The following is a 23,113-nucleotide window of genomic DNA, read 5'->3' as shown; positions in this document are numbered from 1 at the left end:
TATTTAAATGTATCAAAGGAATTTGAGTTAAGGGGTCAGTAGGGTAATCTGGTCTGTTTTTTGGACATTTTTAGATTTACCTACTGACCCCTTAAATGCTACTCAGTAAAATTTGTTAAGTATTACTCTTGAGAGGATTTGAATTCGATAACAGTTCCTAACCTACCTTAGAAAGTTTTTAATCTCAAGAAGCTATTGTTCTTTAATAGGTAAAAAACACAGACTTTATTCTTTTAGTAAAGGTTTCTCATGAAATCCATCAGCAATTTCGAGAGCATATTTGATTTGAATTGAGATATCTTGATGAAACTTGATATGCAGGTTTCTATGTAAGTACAAAAAAGTTTGAGTTCGTAGATGGACATAATCAGGTCATAACTAAGCGCCTAATTAAGATATAAAACTCTTACTTGGCACAGGGGATCACAGTGGAAAGAGGCACCTGTGAGAAAATAGCAATTAATATAACGGGATTAAACTTTGCACAAATAATGCCCTTAGTGTATGCCACCTTATGACAAAAAATTGTTCAAATCCAACAAAAACTGTTCACGCCTCTAGGTACCGAATATGTGGACCTCGGTACCTATAGTTGACTTTTATTAGAAAATATCGGTAAATGTCTGAACATATATAAATTCAGGGATAGTACTTCTCTGACAATAGTATATCTGTATGTCAAAAATAAGTTGAATCGGACCAATACTTCTCTTAGGCCCAACATATCTAATATAAACACAATCGAACTTCCGGCCAATATGTGAGTTATCTCAATGAAAATGAGCTAGCGTGTTTTGCTCACAACTGTGTATGCGTGTGTCTAAAATAGATAAATTTGAGCGAAAAGTTGACTTAAACTATCCCCTGCCCCCATATCACTAGTATCAGGATTTTCGAACATCCGGTTGACTTTACTCTTTATGATTAGTTTTTATACCCTGAACAGGGTATATTAAGTTTGCCACGAAGTTTGTAACGCCCAGAAGGAAGCGTTGGAGGCCCTATAAATTATATACGAGTACATAAATGATCAGAATGTTGAGCTGAGTCGATTTAGCCATGTCCGTCTGTCTGTATATACATATACGAACTAGGCCCTCAGTTTTTAAGATATCGTTTTGAAATTTTGCAAACGTCATTTTCTCTTCAAGAAGCTGCTCATTTGTCGGAACGGCCGATATCGGATCACTATAGCATATAGCTGCCATACAAACTGAACAATCGGAATCAGGTTCGTGTATGGAAAACTTTCACATTTGCCAATGTCTCTTCACAAAAATTTACACAGGTTATTTTCTAAGGCAAAAATGTGATCTCTGAAGAAATTATTCAGATCGGTTAACTATAGCATATAGCTGCCATACAAACCGAACGATCGGAATCAAGGGCTTGTATGGAAAACTTTCGCATTTGACGTGGTATCTTCACGAAATTTGACATGGATTACTGCTTTAGGTAATAACATAATCTCCGCAAAAATTGTTCAGATCGGATTACTATAGGCATATAGCTTCAATACAAACTGAACACGTATTATAGTTACTAAAAGAAATACACCTGTGAAGGGTATTTTAGCTTCGGTACAGCCGAAGTTAACGTTTTTTCTTGTTTAGTATGTGAACAGTATGTGATATTGGGAAAAATAGATTAAATTTGGCCTATACTACCCCAACTTTCATATACTACATACTTGTATAATGGTTTTCGTTTTTTTAACAAACTTTATGTGGCTGTCAGCATATGAGTTATAGATAGGATGTGTATGTATTAAAACCGCTTGGATTTCCATCTTCAGGTTGACGTTTTACATCTTAAGGTATTTACCTTGCTTTGATTCCTGAAAGTTGCAAGAGTATAAAATTTTCGGTTCCACCTGAACTTAGCCCTTCCTTACTTGTTACCTATTAGTTTTTATTTAAAATAAAAAAAAAAAAATCTTTTTAATTTAATTATGTTTTTAATGCATTATTTACAAAACTACTCCATATAAAAAGATAGTCAGAAAAAAGTATGAGAATGAATTTATTTAGTTGACCAATTTTCCTACGATAAGACTTATCAGCCATCAACAAAGTAAGCTATAATATCTCAACTCAAAAGTTCATAAAACTTAACTTCCTAAAATAATAATGAATAACGCAATACAAATAATATAAAATAAAAGCTTATTTATATAATTTTAGTCACCCTGTATTTGCCAATTGTCCGCTGTCATAAACTCGTTTTGGCCACTCATCCAACTATAATAGCATACATTTCAGCGCCTACTCTTAACTTCCTTTTCCAGCGCCATAGCAGCTCCGCAGAGCACAGGCGTTCATTCACGCCGTTTCCTTATTTTATTTTGGGTGTTTTGTGGTTTATTGCTGTGTGACCCTTAGCGAGTTCGCAACAGCAAGAATGAAATCCTTTGGATACGACTTGTATTTACACCAAACGCGCGTGTCTGCTGCCGACACACGTACATGCGCACATTAAAAGAATAAACAGTTGCAGATATACAGACATTAAAATGAATACCCATACTAGCAGAGGAGTAGGTGTGAGTGTGTGGCGATTCGTTTGCATGCAAAAGCCTTTGTAGTTGGATACCGCGCCGGCCGGTTTAAATTAAATTTACATTTCCCTATTATCCTTATTCGTGCTCTCCTTATGTTGTTGTAAATTACTTTATCTACAAATGACTTTGTAAATGCCGCCATAGAAAATAATAGCAGAGGACATGCGCTTTAGCCGCTGAGTGGCAGACAGATTTGCTCTCCTTGTGAGTTACGAGGAACGGAACATAGCTGGAACAATTTGGTTTTGAAATATATATATTAAAGTTTATGCTCTTCTGCTTATCCTTCTTTGTCTCGCATTCTCATGGGACTAAATGTTTTGCGAAAAAAAATCATTGAAAGTCTCTTTGCAGACTTCTGTAAATTCGTGACGCTCGAAGAAGATTAAGTTGAGAAATCTCATTTGTATATTTACTTTTAATAACATAATGATGATGATCTGTTAGAAATAAAGCATATTGTCTGAAAGCTTTGTGGCGACCAAAACTCATCTTTTGTACTTTTTTAAAGGAAAAAATCGTTTCTTGATGTTGTGAACTTAGATTTCGAGGGAGTTAATTGAGGCAATAATCTTCTTCAATAACTGATTCCTGTTTTAATAATGTTTTGATTGGGTTCGCAGTCCTAAAGGTCTGAGATCCGAAATCCTGCTGTATTTGCTTTTGAGATCTCTGTAAATAAAAACTCACTCTTAGATTGGCCAATGAGAACACCGACTGCCACAAAAAGGATATTTTTTATTATAAAGTCAGAGGTTGGAATCGGACTCAAGCACTGCGGATTGCATCCCTCTAACACAATGGCAACCATATAGTCTTATAGAATTCTATTATTAGTTTCGATGAAAAACTCCAACTAAAATATGTTCCGTTTTCACAATGAAGCGCCGTCCTGGTTATGTTAACCCTATGTCCCTTGGTAATTGTAAACACCGGTCTAGCATACACCTCTTTCTTTTGACTAAGTTTTTGTTTGAAAAAGTAAAGAGATTCCTGAAGAATATGTATACGTAAATTCAGATTTGATCTCTGACCCTCGCAATCCACGTTACCGGAACAGATTCTGATTAATACATGATCTAAAACTATGACCACAGCAGGATTACCAAAAATGTCAAAAATCAGTTTCGGAATTATACTATCATATGATATATAATAATTATATATCATATAATTTTTAACCATAAATTTCATAATGGGCTCTTGCAAGGACGAAGAGAGAAGATTTGGGGAAGATTTAGTTTTTTATTGAAAAGCAAACAATCCTTTCTAAACAAAACAACTCAGTCGGACCAGAAAGTTATCTTTCGGGTCTACATTCCATACTGATCTTGATCTCGAAATTCCATAATAACTTAATAATAATAGGATTCCTAAAAATAACAAAATTAAGTATTGAAAAGATAAAGATTCGAGGATATCTAAGCTATAAATTACGCCGTTGAAGGTATTATTTTAAACATTGCATTGGAAATATTAATTTAATACTTAATTAATTAATGCTGAGACGATAGTACCGGGTGGGAACTAATTTGGATGCTATCGGACGGTTCTATGCTGAAGAATCCAAACTATCCTTTTCAGTGATTTCAAGGTATCAACTATAGATTGTACCAGTGTTTTTTTAAAGCTATTTCTTCAAGTGGAGTTTTCAGTAGCTTACTTAGCTCAGCTTAAACTTTAGAGTACTAGAATATTATTTGGTAATTTCCGAGACTTGGCAGCACTGATTCATATACATACATACAGACCCACATCAAATGGATATCATATGGCTCCAACGAACCAAACACCAAAAGCGAATTTGCAAATAATATACAAAACAAACAATACGAAGAGAGTGAACAACCCAGAGCGCACAGAGCGTTGGCGCCTTTACGACGCAGTCGCGCGCTCATTTCTCAAATGAGAAATTTACGATTTGTTTGTTTGCACACGACGCTTGTTGTTGTTGTAAATGAAATTACTTTCTTTGTTTTTTAGTGCTTTGTTTTTGCAATGCCAATCGGCGTGTGAGCGCGTGCCATGATGTCGCAGCGTTCCGCCAAATAAAAAAAAAACACAACAACAATACAACAAACGCAGCATACGAGGAAATGAGCGTGTTTAGTGGTTGTTTATAACAAACGGGAGGCCGAAAAATGAGTGCGCGGGTGATGGGTGGTGGAGGCTCAAGGAAGAGCTTAGCTTATAGCTAGTTATTTTGCAGCGGAAATCAACCCTCATTGCGCGGACGCAAGTGTTCCGTATGCCAATAACGGTAACGACTGCGAAATATTCAGTCTGAACATCCAGTACGCTGATGGAAACGAACGGTTAAGCTAGCGCGAGCGCGTCTCAACTTCGAATCTTGGAACGGCAAACGGTAAATCTATGAATTAATGGATATTCAATGGCGGTCAGAGCAGTGTGAGCGACAGCAAAGCGCCACGGCGTAAATATAGTGAAAAAACGGTAAAACATAAATAAACGAAAAAACAGGAAGACACCGCAGTTAAAGCTGCAGGAAAAGCAGGCGCTGTATAATTTATTGTGGAGGAAAATTGACGAAACGCGGTGGCGGAATAACGGTAGTGTACAAGTATGTGTATCTACATATCTCTATATATACATACATAAATATTATACATATTGCGTGAGTGTGTGTGCGTGCTTGTGTGCGCCTCCATTCAGTAGCTCCAAAAGCAGTTGCTGCTGGCTGCGTTAATTTGCAGCCGCGTCGCAAGCTTCGTGCCAGCGCTGAGCGTATTTGAGTCGCGCGCAGTCAAAGTAATAAATCAGTTGGCTGCGGATAACAGCGACGCCAGCGTGTTTGGCGCTTTGCAAAGTTACTAAATAACGTGTTAACGGTCGTTTGGTCAGTTGGTGTCATGAAAAGAAAATTTGAATTTTTTTCCATAAAATTCGTGTAACATTAAAAAAATTAAATAAGGCGTTGTGTTCATAACAAGGGATTTCAAAATAAATGCTGAATTTCAAAACATGAATTTCACGCAACACAGTTGTCATTTCGAAAAAATTAAAAATCATTTTTGAAATTATAATTTTTAATTTTAGATTATTTATTAACTTTTTTCATTTTCATTTCATATTTTATTTAGATTATTTTGCATAATGTTTAATTTTTTAATTTTTATTATTTTTTTTTTTGAAATTTGAATTAAGAAAATACACAACATATTCTTGACAATTTTTTTAATTTTTGTATTTTATTTATAAAATCTATAAATAATATTTGTACATAAAAATCCAAAAATAAAATCTCTCATTCTATTAAAAAATTGAAAATGTTATTTAGAAAGAACTTGAAAAATTCCTTTCAACAATTTATACAAAAATCTTGTTTTAAACCAGATTTAATCTTTCAGCTTATTAGATATTGTTTATTTTTATTAATATTCAAAATGTAATTTTGAAATATTTTGAAAAAATTTTTAATTTTACATACAATTTTTTTTTAAATTGTTTTTTTTTTAGTCAATTTGTTTTTGTTTTTTATAGTAGAAATTTCTTTATATAAGAAAAACTATTTTAAATAAGAATTGAGCTCTTATTAAAATTGAAATTAGAAATATTTGTCATTACATAAAATGATTTTAAAACCTATGAACAACGTAATTGGGAAGATGGTAAATTTTTTTCAGTGTTTAAGCTTTAAATCAATAAAAATAAATAAAAAAAACTTATAGAGAGTGCTTCGAAATAGTTTTTAGTAGTTTCTATTTTAGTTTGTTAATAGAAAATCTAACTGATACAATTAAATTTTTGGAATAAAAAAAAATAATTTTAATTGCCTTTTTTTACATTTAGTTTATTTTCTTTACATGCTTTTCCATTAATATTAGTTTTCCATTTTGACTTCTGCTGATGGTTTATGCACCATTAAGCCCAAATATTTGATGAACATATTCGTTCTTTTACTATTAGAACTATATTACATAAATCATTTTTTTTTAAATTTTGGATACACTTTTTTTATTTTATCGACAAAATTATTACATATTTATTTTTCTTTTCGAAAAAAAAATTATTAGTTTTAAAACAACACGAAAAATATATTACGAATGGATGAATTAAATATATTGACTTAAATTAGAAATTCTAACGGAACAGTTCGATATAGATAAATATTGTTTTCCAACACATAAATAGCGAGTAAGTATTTTAAGCCTGAATCAATTCCAATAAATTATATAAAAGAGTAATTAATACTCATAGAGCTTATGTGGCCAATATACGAAAACTCTGATAAAAAATAAAATTTGCTAAAAGTGTGTAATACGAGTATAAACAGTAATACAGTTCTTATCTAAAAGAAGAAGATCGCATATACAATTAATAAAAAGTTAATTTTCGCAAATTATATATATTTTTTTTAATGAAATTGCATACTTTTAATACCTTTCAAAAGCCAAACAAAATTAAATTCAAGCATTAAAATCACAAAAATAAATTAATAAAAATTTAAAAAGAAAATATGTTATGAATAATAGGATATAGTGTGTGTACATAACTTTTTAATAATCACTCTTAACTAAATAAATAAAGCTAAACTAATATTGGAAACTACGACAATATTAAAAATAATAAATTTTAGTTAACAATAATTGAATTATAAAATACTGTTTAAATTTAATAATAATAATAATGTTAAAAACACTACAGTACTAAACAGTAATTTCAAAAAAAGTAAAAATCCAAAATCGCATACATACATATAAATATGTATAATAATACTTTATTAAATAAATCATAAAATTTTATATGCTTATTTGCATTCCAACGCATTTGTCAACAAACCACCACCGGCTGCACTGTTATGCAGTGAAAGGCGACTGCAGCAGTGACGTTAACAGCGCTAGCGACAGAGCAAACCAACAACGGCGAAATAAATCAATAAATTTTTGAGCATTCAATGCGTACAAACAAAATTATAATGAATGAGAAATGCGGCATAAAAATTTACAACTCAATTGAGAACGCGAAAGTGCTAATAAAATTTGCGAAAATAAACAAGCAATATTAAACAAAAATAAATTATTTCAAAAACAAAAAAAAAATAATAAATAAAAGCAACAAAAAGCAAATAGCAACAATGAGCAACGTTATCGAACAAACAGAGAGCGAGACACAATTGAGTAATTGACTTAGAACTGAGGTGAACTGAGCGCAGAGCGGCACTGACAATAAGTGCAGTGTGAATTTCTTTGTGCGCGTGTGTTTTTATATTTTGTGAGTGCAAAGAAAAAGTTAAGATTGCAAAAAAGTAAATAAACAAACAAGTGATTAAGAAGTGATGTAGAAATATTGCAAAAATATACATAAATAGTTAAACAAATAAATAAAATAATAGTGTAGCTCAAAGCTAAAGTGTGAAGGCTGTAAAAAATACGCAACTGCAGGCTCCGTTACAAAAACGGTGACGTCGTGACGCAGCTGCAGCGCTTGTTAGCATGCCGGTGGTTGGTGTGCCGCTAAATTTTTGCATTGTACCTTTTGCAGTTTTGTTTTTATCTAAGAGTCAATGTCAATGCGTGGTTAAGTAGTGAGAATAAAAGTGTGAATTGCATAAAAATATTAAACTTATACATAAATTCCGCTATCAGTATGCAAACTTAAATTAAAATTGAACAAATAACTTAAATTTTTTTCCTTCCACTCTCTTTTCTATAAGAAATCACAATTAATTTTAATTGTATTGTAAATTTATACTGCTGTCAACAGAGGGGCTCCGCTACTGCTCCTCCTTTTGGCAACTGAGATAGCTTACGCTAACAGTGAAATAAGGACAAATTAGGCCGTAGAAATATATAAATAAGTATGTATTATAGAAAAATTTGGCATTTGAAGAATAAATATTTTAAATTTAAAAGGTTTCCAAATAAAAATCACACTGTGTAACAAATACTTTATTTTTATGACTGAAATATTTTTCGGGTAATAAAATGACATTTCATAATTTTTACCGCATTTATTTAGATTTTCTTGTTTTAAAACAGGCTGAGTGTCTAAAAATTAATTTTCAATAGCGATTTATTATCACGAAGCTTCTAGGAAATATCAGAAATAAAAGGACTTGAGATAATTCTTTGGAGCTCAGCGTTATATTTTATGCAGCTCCTCATTAAATGGGTCGCTCAGTGTTTTCAAATAATTTCTCTCTTTGATACAGCTACAAATCCTCAAAATTTTATTATATACATAAATATTAGTTGAATAGATTTTAGATTTGAAATAACGATTGATTGATTATTAATAAATATGCCGTCCTTACATTAGCTGTATAATAATATTTATATTACCATTTTTCTAAAAAAGAATTATGCTATTATAATAATAAAAACCTGTTTCCAAATTATAGTTATCATATTCACTATCATTCGGTTTGCTAACATTTTTCATACATACATATGTACATACATTTTTATATGAACATAAGCATCTAGATCATACATACATATGTACATATGTATTTACTTATGTATGTATGTATAATTGATAATGCCACTCTGCGAAATGAATCACTTCGTCTTAACTGAGCTTAAGAAATCCCATTAAACTTCCCAGGCACACACATATACCAAACATTAAAGTTAATGTAAAACTGATAAAAATAGAACCCCAAAGGACCACAATGTCTAAGAAAGTCACTAAAATGCTTCAAAAAATGTAGTACTTACATACAAATTGGGAGCATAAGTAGCCATAGCAGCGCTGCCCGCATGCAAGCGCGAAGCTTTTGCAAAGCAAACTACTTGAAAAAGCAAAGCACATAAAGTTTCTGAAGAAGTGAGAAAAATAAATAAATATATACCAATATTTGTATGTAAGTAATCAAAGTACATAAGTAAATATCAATTGCTTGAAAAAGCAAAACAAAAATGGCAGATATGTAAGAGGCTTCAGCTCAAAGCAGCGCACTAAAGAGAGCGCGTGCCTTGCTGTCCAACAGAACAGCGAAGGTGGCTGCATTTCATTGCAGCCGACACCGCATCATTACAGCGACAATATGTGACGACGCTGTTGGCTGCGACAACCTCCTTTCAATGCATGTACGCACATGCACACAAATGCACAACGAATGCACACTCATGTCTGCGCCATGATATGTGTCCGCCTGCATCGGTTTGCCCTTTTTGCAATGTCTAGACACCTGCAGACCACACAGTGCTGGCTAGCGTCGACGTTGCCGCCGCTGTCGTCACTGACACTGTGACGTTGTTGCTGCAGTCGTGCACCTACATCCATCGTAGTAAAGTGGCCTTACATTACTGTCGGCATTTTATTGTCGCTTTTTCGCATGTTTTTTTTTTGTTATTACGACTGACTTTTTTCTCATTTTCGTCTACAGTCATTCATTGCTGCAGTTAAAGGCCACAAAGAAATGGCATTTTCTTGCTCGCAAAAAAGCATTCCACATAAGTTGTTGGTGCAACAAAAAGCACAAAAAGGTAGACAGTTAACATTTACGCGAGAGTTTCACTCTCTATTTCTTCAACAGCTTTACTCTCTGTTTGTCTGGCATTTTTGCCGTTCATTGTGAAAAACGTGTAGTACAAACAGTCAAAAAAGGAAATAGTGTATGCATACACACACATGCAGACGTAAGCAGCGTCTTCCGTAATTCTGAGATTATTTTGAAGTTGTGGCTTTTTATTAATACAATTTTTTCGCTTTATTTTCTTGCTGCTTCTTTTACATAGCAGACATTGCTCAGATAATTTGGCGTCAAGTTGTGAGATTTTTCTTTAATGTGTCTGATAGCTGTAAAATGACTGGCGTTAAACGAGTTAACTCCTTCAAGTCCATAGTTATGTGAATTCTTTTTCATAATTGAGCTGTGAAGTTGCAGAGAAGAATTCATGATTTAGAGTACAGTTAAGGAAATAAAGATACTGTCGTATTTCGAAGTGAAAATATAAATAAATATATCAAAGTTATAGTGGGAGAAAGCAGTCTTTAAAGATAACTATTTAAATTCCGCTCGAGCAATTGTAAGATTTTGCAAATATTAGTATTAATTTTTTATACTCTGTGTATTTTTTAATCTAAAGCAACTCTAAACTGTCAAGTTTCATTTTCTCATTTAAAAAATACTGTTAGGTTAAACAGCTATTCTTAATTTTAATACTAAGAGAATGCTAGATTCCTTGATTTTAATTTGAATACGATATTTTTCTCAGTTCTTGAGCATATTTTTTTATTTAATATTCGTTTTGTTAACTTCCATAAATCTTTTCTACATAAACGACATAATATGAAAATTTCAGCTAAAATATCGGTCACAAAATACGTCGCCTCTGTTCTGCAAGAGTACTTCGCTTTCGTCGTATACCGAAAATCTCCTAAAATTATTTACATGCGAGATCTGAAAGCTCGCAGTTAAGATGCATAAAGCTATTCACTCAAAGCATTATCTAACTTGAGGTTAAATCTGTCATCAAACCAAGTGACAGTTATGTATTTCTACCTCACGGCCAAAACTTGAGAACCCAATTCATCTCATATTTCTGTCGGCCACTCTCATACTTTATATTTTAGGGTGGATCTGTTAGAAAATTTATGAATATTGCTCCAGAGATGAAGACACAAATAGTAAAACATTACCCGTAAGCATAGGTTCTTGAGTCTTAAGCCATCCATCAAAGTATTAGTTACTGTTAAAACTTAGTCCTAATTTTAACTGAGCTCTTTCATTCTTTTTCTAACCGCTTATTTAATACCAATCCTTTGACGAAACGGATTTTTATTTTATATTAGGTAGAAGTTGATTACATGAAATTCTATCTCTATCTGAATTCTCGAAGCCAAATACTAGAAAATAGCACACAAGTTGAGGCAAATACATTCTTGTTATCTTTTTTCCCAACCAACTTCTTTAATATTCACGAACTTTATAAAAAAGCGCCGCTTTAATAGAATGCACAGAAAATCATCACCTTCTGCAAAATTCACTCCCCAAAATATACATTTATTTATTTATTTGCCTTTTCACATGTGTCACATGACATTTTCCAATATCGTCCAATTGCAGTTCCGGTCGAAGCACCACAAAAAATAAGAAAAATAAACAAAAAACCGCTTAGAATAAAACCAAAAGCGAAGAAATAAGACTCACAGTTGACGTATTACAAATATCCGAGCTATTGCCCCCGACGAAATTTCACTCGCAACAGCCACAACATGGGGCTTAAATTGTTGTTGTGTGGTTGTTGCTGCTGCAACCAACGCCGCTGTTGGTACTGCAGTCCCAGCTGTCTAATTGAGTTTGTCTGGCAGGCTAGCGGGCTGGACGTCTGACGGACCAAGGGTGGCCTTATTTGGCATTACGAGCAACTGTTTATTTGTTGTTATTGCTGTTGTTACTCTTGTTGCTGTACTTACAGCCATTACACTAGTGCTATTGACATTTTTGCTATTATTTATGTAACATTTGATGTGTTCCTGCACATGCTGCTACCGATGATGCTGATTTGTTGTTATTATACCAGATTATATAGTACACCCAGTCAACAATACTGCACGAGATTAAAGTAGCGAGTCTAAGTCAGTTAATGATGTAAACTCAGGATCTTCGGCTCTCCACTCCCGGTGGTATTTATCTGGATGGTCTATCTGGAGAGAACTTATAGGAATTCCTTTAAGAAATTACATGTAACACCTAGGAACTCGTTTGAAACATTAAATGTAACAATATCATATAAGCCTCTTTTAAGATATCCAGATAAAAGGGTTCAAAGTCTGAAAAAAATCCGTTCTTTGTTATGGTCCACGTCTAATTTTTTCAAATAATTTTTAACCAGAAAATATATATCTTCATTATTGGCTGATTTCTCACATCTGAATAATACTTTTTGTTCTTAAACGTGATCTGAAATCGAAAGAGCTTAATAAAATTATGCGGACATCTACTTGGAAGGCTCTATAGATATTGTACTGCAGGTCTGATTTCGTACACAGTTTCCATTCTCACGATACGATGGTTTGAACTCCTGAAAACGTCTGATATATTCTAGTATTTCGTCTCTTCAGATACGATCTTGTACGATTTCATAGTGTTGATAGAACAGTAGATGACATTCCGACATAATTTTATAGTCATAAATTGGAGTCAGTTCAGATTACAAGTTGGCGTTTATTGCTATGTGAAGTGTAGGCTGGTACATGATAATTTTTGAACATATCAATTGAAGGAAAAACTTTTGTCGTGTTGGAAACTAACTACCTTCAAGCTTCCGTAGCAGTCAAAGAGCTTGAACTGCGCGGGTCATTAAGCCATACCCAGGACCGCGTGGAGGCAAAACCTGCTTTAAATCTTCCGAATTGGATCTACGTTATCCTCTTGCATTCTAGCATTCGAACTATGAACCCCGCTTTCGTAGCAGACGGTGGCCGATGAATAACTCTTGAACAACTGCGAGATTTTTTTGGTTTAAAAAGAAAAGCTGAAGATATATTGTACCACTAGTCCTTAGCAAAGTTCTTCATGCCGAAATCATAGGCGTTCTTATGCGGTTAGGCTGAAACTGTTGACGGACGCAAATTGTAAATTGCATGGGAGAAAGTGAGGTGCTAACAGACAGACACATTCTCCTCTATTATACGACTTTTGCAAGACTGAGGCTGAAGAAACTGGGGAGTTATACCTTGTTAGAACGAGGAACTAATAATAGCCGTTTCAATAAATTTGTGACAGGTCCAAAGCGCTTTGTCCATTTATGAGGGTTTTTATGATCAATATATAAAAGTTTTAGATCTCACAACAGACTGGTGTTCGAAGTTGTCCGAGTGAAATTCTTATTGGCCCATGTAATAAGATCGACTTTGAACCTAATCCAATCTGTTGAAACCATTTGAACGAACAATATTTATAAAAGCCTCTTCTCGCTGATCCAATAAAAACAACTATCCCTGAGGCCATTCATGCTGTTAATAATAATTTTGCAGAATTTTTCGGTTTGCAATCTTATGCTTATTGGGTATAATATTGTTGCTGTTGTTGGTATATTTTGATTGCTGCTTACTATTGCTGCTGTTATTTATGTAAAACTTCAATCGTCAACCCAGAATCCAGTCAAGCGCGTCCAAGCGCCATAAACAACCCTCACGAAGCAGGGACAAACACCTCGCCAGTCACACATACATACACAACATCATTTATTTGGCGTTAGATACGCACATCTAATGCTGCAGACACGTGTAGAGAGCCCGAAACAGGAGTACACATCAATACTTACGAAAATACATATGTACATATAAATTTATAAATGAAAAGTCAGTCAGTCGCAGACTGCAGGACGACTCGACTCGAACGCAGACGGTCTGGCTCTTCATCTTCATCAAACGCAGTGGCATAAGCTATGATGCTTATGCTTGCCATCGACCGACTGCTGTTGACTGGTTGCGTGCAACCTGTTGTTGTTGTGTTGCTGCTGTGTTTTGTAGCTACTTACTTGTTGTTGTTTTCAGTGTTGTTATTTTTGTTTTTGCTGTCTCGTTTGCCACACTGTTTTTGCGCGCCCGTGCTGCAACACATTTGAAGTGTCATTTTTCTCCGCCGACGTCATCGTCGTCGTCTCAACACAGTTGTCCTTCTCTTTGTTCTTCTACGTCTGCTTTATTCTCCATATTTACTACTTTCCACACCGTTCCTTTTTCCCTGTTTTGATATTTTTTCATCCTATTGGACTAGTGCTTCCCCCAGAACGCCCCACTGAGTGGCGCGCTCATTTGTATGTTTGTAAATGGCGTATTCTTGCAACGTTAGCGGCAACTGCTGCAAAGCTAAAATCAAACAAGCATCATTGCTGAGGGTTTTTGGTTGAGTTAGATAGGTATGTCGCTGTTGTGCGTCAACAACGGCAACAACGCATGCATTCACGCAAAGTGGCAACATCTGTCTGGCGTCAAATTGTATGGGGGTTAAAGTTGAACCCAATAAACATTTGTTGACGAAAATTTTCGGAAATTAGGCAGAAATGTTTGTTGCATGAACAAAAATGAGAGATGACGGCACAATGAAATTAAGATATTCCTTAAGTGATATCTCTCTGAGCATATTTAGGAGCTAAAGAGCCATGTTGTGAGATATCTCATAAAATTAAAATAATTATGTCGAGCTAATTACGTAGCGCGCTAAAGAAACAGCCTTAATATATATAAATGAGCCTAACTAATTATTTTCCTAAGTTTCCAAAAAATAACTTCTCGGATGTGACGTTATGTTGGCAAAAAGTACAAGCGTCTGAACTGAACAGTTTGTAGACTACGATTTTTTAAACAAGCTGAAAGTTTGGTAGAGTAATATAGTGATTATTCGAGGATAATTATTAACCGTTTCTGTCCTCGTGACGCTTATTGGTTCGATTGGTCTTTGTCCTCTTAATTCTAATATAAAGTTTATAATTTTTAAAGAAAAATTTTCGAGACAATGTTGCTAAACTTAGATTTAACCAATGAAGTACAGAAAAAGCTGCTACCGGTTAGTTATAGTAATTGCCTTCGAATCCCCAAATTGTAGTGAGTAAATCAAACAAAAAGGAATAATACAGTAATACTTGTTAATACAGTACCTCTTTATTGAAGCATCCACATAATGGCTGTTATTGATGCGCAAACTTTGAAAAGTAGCGAATCAAACAAACAACTGATTTAAATCAAATAAATCGGTATCATCTCTGATATAATATTCCACATTCCTCACATTTTTTTGTATTGAGTTTGACTGGATAACTTGGTTTTCTTATTTTCCAAATATTAAAATTTGTACCACAGCACATACACCTGTTTAGTGAACAGAAGACTGGTGAACCGAACCGCATTTTTCAGAGTGCTCTATTTCTAATTGTTTTTTTTTTTTTCAAAGTTTTGAAGAAATGCGTTGATAGTTTATTTTTGAACTATGGATTCTGTTCTCGTTTCCATATCGCTCATTTGCTGCAAGACCGGCATAAATCAAAAAACGTGATTTTTAAGTTAATGATGCAGAATTGTTTGTTATATCATACTTCATGTTGAGTGAAAAATTAATATGAATACCTCTTATATGCTCCGCTTGAGAAGAGGTGTAAGGTTGGAGTCACCGTGTAAGGTTGTAGTCAGTTGAAAACTTTAAACGCGTTTTCTGGAGAATCGATTTTTTTGACTTATGCCGGTCTTGCAGCAAATGAGCGATATGTTCTTCGGCGTATTAAGGTCAACTCCAAATATCACTTGCGCCCGTAGACATCACATATTGCCCGTAGACATCGTCGGCTGCGAAAGTTTCTATCAGACTCGGACAATCTGAGTTCCTAGAAGACATTTGTTTGAACATTCGGAAGTCCTCACTCACTTTGATTTCGTAGCGGATCACTTGGATCATGGAGTCGCCAAACTGAGCTCTGGTGGCTCTATCTCTGCCCATATACCCGCGAGGGAGTTGCGAATGGGAAGAAGGCGTTGGAGGAGAGAGGTAGTGAGCTTCTTTATGGATGAGTCAAAGCTTGATGAGAAGGTGATTAGTGAGGCTTACTGGCAGGAGCTCTCTATCAACTCCATCTTCAGATTTCCTGACTATTGCTGTGTTTTCTAGGCCGCGGTTGCAGCCATTAAGCTAGTTGGTCCGGAGTGGAGCCTTCTTCAGAGAAGTGACCATCCACGCAGATATCAGAACGACGATACTAGCCTTGAACTCATTAACAGTGCGTTCAGAGCATTGAGTACTTTTTTGATTAGGCAGGTACAGGTGCCAGCCACAGCGGAATCTCAGGAAACTGTAAAGCTGATTAGTTAGCAAAAAGGGCACCCTAGAACTGCTATCGGTAGAATGGCCGCGGATTGGTGCTCCCGTATCTTTTTGTATTACTAGATAGCTGGGTTCCGCAAAAGCTTGACCAGCGCTGGGCCACCATTGCGCTGTTGCAAAAGCCTTTTGACCCAAGATCGATCGCTAGAGATAGTTGTGGGACTTTTAACAGGCCATCTTACCTAACCTAACCTAGGATTTACGACAAATAAATTTTTAAAGATCAACATTCCTTAAGCAAAAATCGATTTTACACAGAGCTTTACATTAAGAACCAGAAAGTCTTGAAAGCTCAATTATACAAATAATAGATATAGAGAGAAAACGAGACAAAAGCAAGTTAGGTGAAACACAGCCGCATAGAAACCGGGATATGTTCTTTGTTTTTACGCAAATTATAAAATTATATTATTATTACTTTCGCGTCCATGAGTTTTTCCGTCATCAAAACTGACCTTTGAATGTCTCTTCTAAAGGTAATATATTTTAATAGCTTCGTATTTTTATATCAGTCTTTGATCATAGCAAATTAGTATAGAGAAAAAAGTTATTATTATTTTTACGACTTTTACTCGACTGTTTTCCATTTGTATACACACTCTTTGAGCAGCAAAAGACTTTTGTCGAAATTTTTCTTGGTTAAACCACTTATGATTTACTTAACATAACTAATACAGAGTTTGCCGAGTAATAAATAATAAATTTTACATATGAACATAATTTTTGTTTATAAAAATGATAAAAATAGTTTAAAAAAAATTTTATGGCCATAATTTTTGAGTATTTTAAAATTATTTATGGAAAAGACCTTCCTAAAAATCCCTATGGACCCATGAAAGCATGGGTTTTAAAATATAAACTGCAATACATTAACAACTGTGCTTACTTTTCCACGTACCTTTGTTAAGTGCAGACGCACCTGAATGCGTCTCAGCCATACTTGAGAGCAAAAAATAAACGCTGCGGGGAAGAGTGATGAGCGCGAACTGCCAGACAACATGGCAGACGTTCGAGATGTTAGCCAACGACACACATATACATTTATATGTTGATGTATAACGTAAATTAAAGAAGAATGTGTATGTTTGTGTGCAGGTATGTTTAGTTGTATGTATATAATTATGCGCAGTTTACAGCTCGGCTAAAGGCATCAGCTCGTAAAAAATCTGTATATTTGCAAATTGAAACATAAAATGTCACTGTACAGTAGCTGTGCTTTTCTTTATACTTATTCCCGTTGTTCTTGTTGTTGTTTATGAATACAGCACAACTTATTTGCCAGCGTACAACATTCCTCAAGTAAGTAATAACAACAATAAGTAGCGTTATAATAACAACCACAAGTGGCGGCGGCAAAAGCCAAGCAGCTCTTGTTGATATTGCTGTTGTTGTAATGGCTGCTAACGCACGCAACTCACCTGTGTTGCCAACAATTCTCCCCATTTCTTTCATTGCTGCTCCGCTCTGGCCGTTCATCACTCACTGTCTTTCATTGCATTCGGTAAAGCTCGTAAAAATGTGTGGTACCCTACATGATTTATGCGTTGCCACACGCATGTGTTTGTCCTTGGTTGTTGTTGCTATTGTCTGTTTGTTGTTTTGTTGGCGCTGTTGTTATTCCCCATGTCTGTCCATTTGTTTGTTTGTTTGTCATTGCGCTGCTGTTAATGTTTTGATTGCTGCCACAATTACGCGCCGCACGCGCATCATTGCGTCGACACTTTGCCTTTTTGTTGCTGACGTCAGGTGTGTTGCAAGCGAAGCAGAAACGGAATGAGAGAAAGCAACAAAAAAAGTTGGAAGAAAGCAGTTGTGGGTGAAAGCTAAAATTCGCGTACAGAACATGCTGCAAATGGTGGCAAGGTGATGCCAGATAAGAAGAAAAATAAATAAAAATCAAAATTAAAAAAACTGTAAAAAAATTAAAAAAAAAAAAATTAAAATATAATATAAGTATTAAACGTTTGTGAAAAATATAGTAAAAATTAAGCAAAAATAAAAATAAAAAATATTAAAAATAAAATATTTGTAAAAATTAAAAATGAAATAATTGTAAATAATAAAAATAAATACAATAAAAACTGGCACCACTTCTCTTTTAATGAATGCCACGCTCTGCGCGACCATTAAAGCATTAGTTGTCTACTTCAACTGTCACTTAAATATACATATGTATATGCGTATATACATAGAAATAAAAATTATACTCACATATCTGAAGAAAATTGTGTGTATAACGGTTTCTCATACCTTTTGTCGTAAAGATTTTATTGCTCTACAAATTCGTTACGCATTTGTTTACATTCGAAATATGTTCCATGTACACCGTGTCGTATACGCAACATTCCTCCATGCTTAATTGTCATTCCTGCTTTAACACAAAATTCTAATGAAATTTTTCTTGTTCTCATTTCAGCGTTTTATCGGCGTCGCTGAACGTTTCACCGCTACATTATTGTGCGTGTGCTGCAAAATTTTTTTTTGTAAAAATAGCGAGAATTAAACAAATATATTAGTCTATAAAAAGCTAATGGGTACAGTATATACATTACATACACAAGCGAACTACCTAGAAGTGTAGGAAAATAAAGTGAAAAGTGTTTGTGAAATTAAAACAAAGTTTACAATTAATTACATATTTCAATTCGATCGAAAATACGATACCTTTCTTGGATATATGTATATACTGCTAATAATTTGTGAACAACAAAAAATAAGTGATTTGTGCTGAAAAATATTAAAAAGGAAACAATGAAAACTGTCTGAAAAGTTTTGGAGCAAGCAAATAGCGATTTTGGTGAGTCCATTTACTATATTTACTATATTGCATATGCTTGTAAATTTTTTAATACTTACAGTAGTCTATATTTTATGTATTTCAACTATAATTCAAATTGTGTTTACAAATATATTTCGAACAAGACTCATATGGCAATTTCTTACTCATTTATACTGACTTATATCAGTGGGATCCAAAAATGTTATAACATATATGATCTGTAACTTTTTAATTTCTAAATAATTGCAAATTTTTGATTTTACTTTGTATAGTCTAGTCGTTTTCCCTTCATGAATTTCATTCAAAATAACGTATTTTTAATAGAATTTCAACAAGTACCTAAAGAGATGTAATACTACAGGTCCCAAACTCAAAGAAAGATTCCATAGCCAATAACTAATTTCATATATGATAATTGTCTTCAAAACAGAGTGCAACTTCCCTCCGCACAGGGTTTAAGAGATGTCAAACCTCAATTATTATTTTTCTTTCTCCTACCAGATAATAAAATTTTCGGTTGTTTTCCGATGGATCGAAGGTATTGTTAGTTTTTGTTCTCTTTACCATTTAACACTTTGGGTAGCCACCATTTAATTAGTACCTATTAAAGGGTGATCTATTTCAAGGTTCCCTACTTTTTTTTAGGAAAAGCACAGAAACTTCAAATTTAGTCCCCATTAAATTATTTATTAAAATTTGGGATTTATTTTTTGAAGATTTGCTCTTTTAAATGTTGGCCGTGGTTACGTATCATATGGTCCATCCCTTGAGTCCAATTTCCGATACTCGTTCGAGCATTTCGACTGGTAACTGGAGATCAACACGCGCGGTGTTTTGCTCCAAGGCCTGAATCGAAGTGGAATTGTCTGCATAGATTTGGACTTACCCTCACCGGCAAAAGTATAATGGTGTGATATCCTATCATCCTGGTGGTCAAAAATTGAAATTATCTGCTCACCGAAGTGTTCTATAAATAATTCTATTGATTGATGTCATATGTAGGCAGTGGCACCGTATTGTTGAAATCAAATGTCGCCGAGATCATGAGCTTCCATTTCAGGTGTCAAGTAGTCAGTTATGATCATTTTATATTGTTTACATACCCATGGAGCCAGAAATGGGCTTCATCGCTGAACAAAATTTGACTCGAAAACGTCGGATTTTCTCGGAACTTTTCTAGGGGTCATAGAACGAAGCGATGGAAAAGTCGAGCTCTGTTTTGTACGTCGAACGGTTGTGGCCTTTTTGGTGGAATATTATCCAATAATGAATGTTGGGCCTCAAGATGGGTGATGGTGTTGCGTATAGTATGCTAAGTAGGCCGATTATGTTGACCATAAGTTGAGCGAAGCACGCTAAACACATTCTTTACCGAACGTGAGTTTTCGTAATAAAGTTGAACGATTTGTAAAACATAAGTCATTCTATGATGAAAAAGCAAAAAAATACTGAACAAAAATAAAATGACAGCCGACACGCCTTCCGCGTGTTATGTCAAAAAAAGGCTATTGAAAAAGTCACGTCTATTGAATCAATAAAATTTTAGCTTGCATTCCGATAAATCTGAATTAAGCTTGGTTTTTTATATCGTACGTTTGCTCCCTACCATTTGACACTGTTGGTAGTGTGTTTTATGAGTGTTTCATTCAAAACCGCAAGTTTCTATAATTTCTATAGAATTGTTTGGTTTTTTGGTCTGCTTGAGAAAATTCATGGAATTTTATAATAAGATGCCGTTAGATCTCTCTAAGCTGAATAAGTAGATATTACTTTAGTTTCCCTTATTAGGCGCACTCAGTGTTTTCATGATTCTCTTTCATAGATATTGCAATTGAAGAAATAAGGAGAAAAATGTATCGAAAATTGTTTGATTTCATGAAAATGACGTTCTTGGAAGCTAATCATTAGGTATACATACATACATATAGTATGCTGTGGTAGAAGGTAGAAAATGCGATTAGTATTACCCATAATGTTTCGTTATCATTTTTCAAAACCTCAGAGAGAGTGAGTTACCACAGTAACGTTAAATATTTAATTATTATTTTCTTTAAATTCCTCAACCCACTCCTTCGATTTTCATTTAATCCTTCATTTAATTTCGTTTTATACTCGAGCTCTTTTATATAACACCCTTTCTGAACTCCAGATGCCATTTATAGCTAACATTACACAAATATAGCCTTCTTCTTAATAAATACACTTACATACATATTTACTTACAAGAATTTAGATATCAAGAGCACATGTTGCATTCTTTTCAGCTACTGATTGATTTATTGTTTTTACACAACAACAATAAGAGTTACAACCCACAAAATGAAGGTGAAATATTAATTATAAATGAGGATTAGTGTACGATGCGGGAGACTTAGGTGAAATAAGACACGAGACCAAATGATTTAAAGAGGGATAAAATAAAAATGAAAGGCTGAGAAATAAAGCCGAGTTATTAAGGAGTGGTAAGAAATGTTGCGCTTGCAAGAAAAATTTAGACAACGAAGGCGCTCGTGGCTTTGTATATGTATGTAATATTGAAGTGCTGGGGAGGAAAACTTCGTATGCTCGTGTAAGACGCACGCAAAGGTACAGAACGCATGTTGCATGAAAGTATGTCCGTGCTTTGCCACTGAGAGGGTGCAAACAACCCCTGTTAGCCTTTGCAATATAAGAATTGAATTGAAGAATTCGTAAGATATCATTGCTAGGCCGTAAAATATATGATTTTATTCTGCATAGAGGTAATGGAAATGTAAGAAGAGAAAAGCTTTTGCGCTGAACATAATGTATATATTATATTTTATATACAAAAATCTAAATAAATATAGAAGTGTGAATACATATGTCTTGAATTATATTTGTGTGTATACTTGCGACCAGTGATGAGGCAAGAATGCGGTATATTCAATCAAAATCGAATTATAAACACGAAACGAGAGAAATTGTAAAGATAACAATAGAGGATAAAGGAGGTGGCGATTAGGGAAAGTATTCTCTGTAAACATATTTGTCGTTTTTTACTTACTAAACTTCCTTCTGAAAACATTTTTATTTACTTAGCACACCAGTTTGTAATTCTCAACAGATTTATAAATTGAATGAAGTAAAGAAGGATAAGTACAAATTAGTGTCTGAATTTCGATCATTTTTGGGTGTACAAGTGAAACACCTTGTATGATCTCTTATACACTTGCAACAAGTTGCTACAAAGTATCACAAAATAGGTGTGATTGGACCACTGCCAAGTCCACAAAACGCCAATAACCGAAAACCTATAAAGTGCCACGACTAAACATTAATTTGGCATAAGGGATCACAATGGCAAGGAACAACAGACGAAAAGTGGTTTGGATAAATATACATTAAACCTATACAACCTTTAAATGAAGCACCCTTTATACATATATAAATATAGATTGAAATCAGTTGCTCACTTCAATAGAAACGATTTATTGCCATTTGTTATCCATTTCACTCGTCTTTTCTAAGCATTGATTAGAAGTATTTGAAGAAATAATAAGATTATAACAAAAGCGAAATAAACTGAAAAAATCACCGGCAACAAAAGATTTTCATAGCAAATAAAACCAAATTTAATTGCAAGCGTTGAAATGAAAGAAAACCAGACTAAAAAGTGCGAGCGTGAGATGTAGCAAAGGAAGCAACAAAGAAGCATTCGACGAAAATAAAGAAAGCACCAAGAGTTCAAGTATGAGTGTGTGTGTTTGCTAAACAAGCATAACGAAAAGGGAGAATGTTAGGAAATGCCATTATGACGTAAATGTGCCAAAAGGAAATGGGTGCCCACATACGCACACACACATATGCAAGCCTGCCGTGCGACATACTCAAGTCTATGCAGCTACCTAAAAGAAGCGTGCATTATACTGGTGGGAATACAGCAGGGAAAAGTTTGAAGTTATGCACGAAACGAGAATGTCAAAGTCAATGCTGGGCATGTGGCAAGCTTGCCGAAGGGCGGTTGTAT

General features: G+C 34.3%; 1 long non-coding RNA gene across 1 annotated transcript in view; it reads left to right on the top strand.

The window, feature by feature from the left end:
- The first annotated feature begins 4,727 nt into the window (after positions 1-4,727).
- Positions 4,728-23,113, top strand: part of LOC125778778 (uncharacterized) — a 124,823-nt gene continuing 106,437 nt past the window's right edge. Inside the window, exons 1-2 of the long non-coding RNA XR_007422912.1 lie at positions 4,728-5,141; positions 18,763-19,143. This is a non-coding gene — a long non-coding RNA (uncharacterized LOC125778778). The remainder of the gene's footprint in view (positions 5,142-18,762; positions 19,144-23,113) is intronic.

Source organism: Bactrocera dorsalis, chromosome 5, assembly GCF_023373825.1.
Source record: "Bactrocera dorsalis isolate Fly_Bdor chromosome 5, ASM2337382v1, whole genome shotgun sequence".
Taxonomy (NCBI): Eukaryota; Metazoa; Arthropoda; class Insecta; order Diptera; family Tephritidae; genus Bactrocera; species Bactrocera dorsalis.
This window is presented reverse-complemented; position numbering and strand designations above follow the sequence as displayed.